Raw genomic sequence first — 7,397 nt, 5'->3', positions numbered from 1 at the left:
TGGATTGGGATAACAGTTGTATGAGCCCCTAATAAAATGTTAAAAAAGAAAAAAAAAAAGAATGAGCACAGTTTTACTATTTTGTTTTTTTATGTTCAAGTTATTGGGTTCAAACATAACATTGGTTATGAAAGAATACTTACTACCACTTTCCATGAGACAGGTAATAATCTGATACCAGTGTCAGATAATGATACTTCAAGAAAAATATAGACCAATATTGGTAATGGATCTACATGAAAAATTCTTTAAAATATTTGGAACTGAGTCAGACAACATATTAAAATAATTACATACCATGATTAATTGAAATTTGTCCCAGGGTTGATTTACCATAAGAAAATACACCAATTGTTGGGGAAAAAAGAATAACATTTCAAAGTAGACAGAAATTTTACTAAAGTCAATGGTTTTCCACATTAAAAAAATTTCTACCAACTTAACACACAAAAATAACTTTGGTACCTAAATCTCTAACAATTAACTGCTAATCACCATCTTCTAAACTAATAACCATTACACCTTAACATGCTCAGCATCCTTTCAACACACTGATAACCTCCTAAACCAAACTATTTGGAAAGACCCTTACCATCCAGAACTTCTACCCTGTTTCCCCGAAAGTAAGACATCCCCCCAAAATAAGACCTACTTACAGTTTTGCCTCTCGCTGAAATATAAGGCATCCCCCCCAAATAAGACCTCCCCAAAAATAAGCCCCCCTGAAGCTACCGTAACTCTGGGTTCTGGACCGTAGCCATAACTGTACATCATTATAACAACACATAAGCCCCTAATCAACTCCAAACATAATCTGTTAAACATTAAATGTTCTAAACACGAAGCCCTTTCATCTGGCCAATAACATCTGATATGTAAGTCATGACACTTAATTCCTAATTCTATCCCTTGACTTTTGTTCTTGAACAGGGAACATTGATTAATCCCAGGACTTAGAGTGTGATCTTAAGCACAGACTTTGACTCTAACACACTAAAACCCTAAGCTGAACCCCAAACCTAACACACCAAGAAACTCATGTTGTTGATCTATTTCCGCTCTTAGATTTTACCTAAACTTAGGGGACTGTGATAGGTAGGCATGCAGAATCAGGAATCACAAACACATGGTCTGTTTTCAGTTAACTTTTAAAAATGGTTCATGGCATTTGGTAAAATAAAGTGGTATATGAATTTTTAAACAACAAACAACATTGTGACTGAGGGCTATCACAGGTCTCTTGTGGACCTCCACTCTACAGTGTCCTGGCCTCAAGAAGACTAGTCTGCTATTGGATATATGCAGGGATATGTTACCCAATGAGCAAGGTGCCTGAGAGCATAATTGTACTTATTCATTAATTTGTAGAGCACAATTTTACCTCGTTTCTCACTCAGAGATGTAGTGAAATTATGTTAAATAAAGCAAATTAATTATTGCTTATTCTATCATCAACTCCTTCCATTGCTTCATTCCCAGGGGATCCTAATGTCACTAGAGATGGAGGAAGTAGGAAATAAAAGGTGCTTACATTGGAACCATTGGCTCCAATTTTCAAAATATTGGCCTTTTCTCAACCAGCATGAATTGGCAGTCCTAAAATATCTGTGCCTATGACTTCTTGACTTTCCAGTAAGCCAAAAACTTAACCTCACAAGACATACTTGAAGTAAAAGCTCTATCTTGACCCTAAAACTGGACAGGTGTCAATCCCAGAGAACTCCTGTGTGTCCAATTCCAGGAACTCCCTCTCTCAGCACACTGGGGCTCGCCACTCATGGAGAAGTAAATCCTAAAAGAGTCACGGATGATAACAACAGTAGGTCAACCCCTCTATGACCTAACCTATGAACTGCTGACCACACACGCTGTCCCCGTGGATATCTCAGTATACCCTGGAATGAAAGTGGGGTACTGGTGTGGACAAACCAGTAACTAAGAAGTCATTAATGGAGCTTTCATTAGAGGATGTTAGCACAGGACTATATATCTTTGAGCGCAGCTCTAGGGACTTCCAGAGATAAAAGGCAGTATTCCTCCCTGAGCCACTCTTACATACTGGCTGAGGGTACCTGACCTGTGATAGACTCCATTTCCAAGGTTCCCGTCTCTCTTACCTTCCAGGAAGCACAAAAGATCTAAGTAAGGATGATCCACTCTCTTTCCATGTTTCAGAGACTGATCTGAGATCCAGATCCGCCCCAGTTCCAGCACTTGGATTATCTGTCTCCAGGCTCACCTGGGTCCTGAGAATGCGCTGGGAAATAAAGGAGCAACGGCCAGAAACTGATTAAGTGATAATCACTTGTAATTACTTCAGCATGATTCATAAATCAGCATAAGTTATCCTCCAGTTACCTGGTATATTCGGATGAATGTAGAGTAAATCCCTGGTGAATTGGGTTAAGTTGCTGTAGGGAGGGTTCTTAGCGAACACTTGGCAGTCCTAGGAACACCTTTGCTCAAACAAATGCATATGCACTCTTTAAAATGGTAGCAAACAAGAACTTGAAAAGTAAACAGAGAGAATTAAAAAACCAATGAAAGTAAGAACAAAAGGAAAATACTTAACAATAAATAAGGCCCACCTACACCTAGAGCTTAACATGGTGGTCTGAATATTTACTCAACTAGAAAATATAATACTCGATAACACTTTTTCTGTTAATCTCAATTATCATACTAGTTTGGCCCATCAGTAAATTAACTTTTCATTCTAAATTGATCGACCATGTCCACCTTTTTAAAATTTTAAATAATTTGATTGGGGGCCCATACAGTTCTTATCACAATCCATTGAGATCTCCTTCTATAAGTCACTGTAGTAGTGACTTTGACCCTTCCAAGAAACAGTTCTCCCTGCCCCTGACCTCTCTCAGCACTGAGGACACATCTGTGTATTACAGTGCAGGTGGACACCGAGACGGAAGTCAGTGTGGGCCTTCACATAAACTACTGCATGGGGTGCTCAGACCAGCATGGGAGCTCAGGACAAAAAGCACAGGACCAGGATCCAGGAGCAGGTGCAGACCTGAGCACAGATGGGGCTTTCTACTGTATCTTGAGTTGGTTTTGTTCCCACAGCTCTCAAAGAGATTCAGGGAAAACTCTATTTACAATCACAGGAATTGTACTATTGTCTCCTACATTTCAACAAGAAACTCTCACTGCTATCAAGTTGATTTCCACCCAAGGTGATCCTGTGGGACAGGCCTAAACTACCTCTGTAAAAGGTATTTGTGTAGAAGAGGTTGTTCTTGCAAGATTCTGTCATGTGAGCTGCAGGTGTTTTTTTTTTTTAACTTAATTAGTTGAAAATATAGGAAATATGGCATTTATTATATACACAAACGTGGAGTTCGCATGAAAGTAACATCACAATTACATGTGAAATAGGCCCCATGGAACAGATATAAAAAGGCATGGTGATGTTGAAAGCTAAGGATTGGGCTTTTAATGTCAAGGTCAGTGGTTCAAACCCCACATCCTCTCCTCGGGCACTGTACTATTGTCTCTTAAATTCAAACAAAGGAAAAGAGTAAAAACTCCTAAAAGTTGGTGCCTATGGAAGGTGAAAACCTGCCACAAAAATAAAATAAAAATATATTACATAGAATAAGAGGTAGAAAAGTGATCAGCTTATACCCTGTCAATAGTGGAAAATTTGAGTCTAGGGGGCTGAGGGTGTAGGGTGGTCAGGCAGTCCCACTGGGTTCTTGCTCTCATCAGATTCATTGTGTGTTTATTCACTGCACAGCGTGGTGTCTATTAACAATTTCATCCTTCGCAGTCTGAAAATGAATGATTTTTCTAAATTATAGTATTATAAGGTATTATAGTATTATAAGGTAAAACAAATTAGAGAACTGTGACTCTTTCATAAAGTGAACTTTTGCATAACTGCTATCTACATTTCTGAAAGGCACTGCAACTTGATATCACAAGTAGAGATTATTTAAGGATAGGAATACATTTTCTTGGATATCTGGAGACTAGAAGTTCAAATTCAAGCCCAGCTCTAAAGGAAGGCTTTTTTACTGATGAAAAGTCATTTGATGAATGATAATATTTTTAAAAATAGTACTAAAAAAGTGTAAAAGAAAGAAACGTCATGTAGACTTGATTCTTCTTAGGAAAAAAATATGTAAAAGTGCTTACATTTTAAAACAAAATGAAAAGTCATAAATATCTTAGAATAAAATCATGTGTATTTTATGTGTTTGTATTTATGTATGAATGAGAGATTCCAGATACAACTAAAAGAGCATGATTCACGAAAAGGAAAAAAAAGTTAAATTTTATGAAACGCTAGATATTCTTAAGTAACTATGTTTAACCTTGGAAGGAATGAGAATTCCCCAACACCTCATTGTGCTCATGAGGGTCTTGTGCTTGGATAAAGAAGTAGTTGTGAAAACAGAACAAGGACATACTGCATGATTTAAAATGAGGAAAGGTGTGTGTCAGGGTCGAAGCCTTGCATTTTATTTGTCTAATCTATATGCTGAGCAAATAATCAGAGATAACACAACCTTGCTTGCTGAAAATGGGAGGACTTGAAGCACTTGCTGATGATGATCAAGGATTGCAGAGTTCAGTATAGATTATGATTCTGCATAAAGAAGACCCAAATCCTCACAACTGGATCAATAGTTAACATCATGACAAATGGCAGAAAAAGTTGAAGTCATCAAAGATTTTTGTTTTTTGAGGATCCAATATCACTGCTCATGGAAGTAGCAGTCGAGAGATCAAAGATGAGTTGAATTAGGTAAATCTGTTGTGCAAGATTTCTGTTGCACAAGATATCTAACATCCTGGAAACAAGGATGTTACTCTGAAGAGTAAGGTGAGCCTGACCAAGCAACGATAATTTCACTTGCCTCATATGTATATAAAAGTTTGACCTTGGATAAGGAAACTGAAGAAGAATCAAAGCATTTGAATTATGGCACTTGAGAACAATATTGAAAGTATCATGGACTGCTAAAAGGATAAACCTATCTGTCTTGGAAGAAGTTCAACCAAAGTGTTCCTTAGGGGTTAAGTATGACAAGACTTTGTCTTACATATTTTTGTCATATTGTCAGGAGAGACCAGCCCCTGGAGAAAAACATCATGGTGGTAAAGTGGAAGGGCAGCAAAAAAGAAGAAAGCCCTCAATGAGATGGAGTGACACAGTGGGTGAATCAATGGGTTCAACCATTGAAACAATTGTGGATGGCACAGGACTGTGCAGTGTTTCCTTCTGTTTTGCATAAGTTCACTATGAAGTCATATCAGACTCTATGGCACCTACCGAAGAAAACTAAGCTAAGCCATACATAGTTTTGTTTTGGTCACTTGAATAAATGCAACACAAATTTGAAATGAGGCCCACAGTGGGACCCACATGAGAAAATGCCATTCTGATAGACTATTTCAACCTAGGATAATTTTTTCCCTAGGATAAATTTTTATATTTCTATATAGGACATATAAATGATGTTTCTAAATACAGTATGATATTCAAAATAAATGACAAATGTAAAATGAAGCTGAAAAATTTTAAAAATAGAAAAGGACAAAAGCTATAGGTAATAAAAGTGAATTGATAAATTAGAAGGAATATAAATGTTTTCACCAACAATGCTTTACCATAAAATTTGTCCTGCAAGTTTTTAGTAATATAAGTAGTTGAATACAAAATGGCCCAAAATATGCACAGAAATCCTATAAAGACGTGTAATACTTTAGATCTTTTGCATTTCATCATTGCAATGATAGGAGATTCATGGCAGCAAAGCAAGTTCTCTTTTTAAGGTATTTCTTTCCAGGCGAGAGAGAAACAGGTGAGGTCACTAAGGATCCTGGGAATCAGTATTCTCCTCAGCTATTCTTCCTTACCTGCCTTCTCTCTGTCTCCAAGAGAACCCAGGTAGGCCCACACCCCCTCTGATTACTACTATGTTGTATTACTGAGGGGCGTGCATATGGCAATTTTGTGTACTGAAGAGGAAAACCAGAAATTCCTGTTTTAACCAATTGCGTAGAGCCCCACCACCCCCCACCCCCCGCCCTCCAAATCAAATGTCTCCTCTGCCTAGGGCGCCCCCTGTATTGAATGTCCTTCTGTTAAAAATGATCACTGGCACCAAAGTTCCCTCCAGCACTGAAAGAATCGCCTGGTCTGTACACAGATAACCCCTGCTTTCTGTTTCTGTAACCACACCTGCTCCTGAGCCTCATAAGCTGTGTTCATTCCTTGCTCAGAGCCCACATCTTAAGAGCATGAACTCCTCTGGGTCGCTGGCTAAATAAATCCTCTTTCAATCTCTCCAGAGTGCCAACTGGTCATACCCACATGAGAAAACTGCTGTGAAAGTACAGGGTTCCATAGTATATATACTATGCTCTGTGGTGTGAGATATGTTTGACCCTAGCCTTGGTATTTTCTTTCATTCTTTTTAATACTTTTTTTGGGGGCTCTTACATCTCTTATTACAATCCCTATATTCATCCATTGTGTCAAGCACATTTGCACATATGCCATCATCAGTTCCAAAGCTTTCTCTTCTCCCTTGAGCCCCTGATATCAGTGCTCCATTTCTTCCCTTCCCTCCCCTGCCCATCCTCCCTCATAGACCCTTGATAAATTATAGATTGTTTTCCATATCTTACATCATCTTCCATTACCCCTCACCCACTTTTCCGTTATTCGTCCCCCTGGGAGGGGGTTCTATATTAATCCTTGTGATCAATTGCCCCTTTCTCCCCCCACCCTCCCCTAATCCTCCTGGTATCTCTACTCTCATTGTTGGCTCTGAGTGGTTTATCTATCCTGTATTCCCTGTGTTGAGGGCTCTTATCTGTAGCAGTGTGAATGCTCTGGTCTAATCCGATTTGTAAGGTAGAACTGAGATCATGATAGTGGGGTGAAGGAAGCACCAAAGAACTAGATGGAAGGTGTGTATTTCATCAGTGCCATACTGCACTCTGACTGGCTCATCTCTTCCCTGTGACCCCTCTGTGAGAGGATGTCCAACTGTCTACAGATGGGCATTGAGTCTCCACTTTATACCCCCCACCCCCATTCACCATGGGTATGGTTTTATTATGGGTCTTAGATGCCTGATACTTGATCCTATCTACACCAATCATGAAGCACATTGCCTCATGGGAAGAAGTGGAGGAAGTCATGCTAAGTGAAGTAAGCCAAGCAAAAAAGGACAAGTACAACATGAGTCCACTGTACAACATGAGTCCACTAAGGTAAGCTAAAAAGTAAAACAAAGTACTATATATATATACATCCCTGAGGTGAGATCCATCAACTATGGCAATGCCAAACCCAGTCCAGGGATACATATGGCAGCTAACTAAATAATAGGGGAAAAGAAAGAGAAAGGGAAAAAAAA

Source organism: Echinops telfairi, unplaced genomic scaffold, assembly GCF_000313985.2.
Source record: "Echinops telfairi isolate 266 unplaced genomic scaffold, ASM31398v2 ScPeMD7_43;HRSCAF=161, whole genome shotgun sequence".
Lineage (NCBI taxonomy): Eukaryota > Metazoa > Chordata > Mammalia > Afrosoricida > Tenrecidae > Echinops > Echinops telfairi.
The sequence above is the reverse complement of the archived record's forward strand: the minus strand, read 5'-3'. Positions refer to the sequence as shown.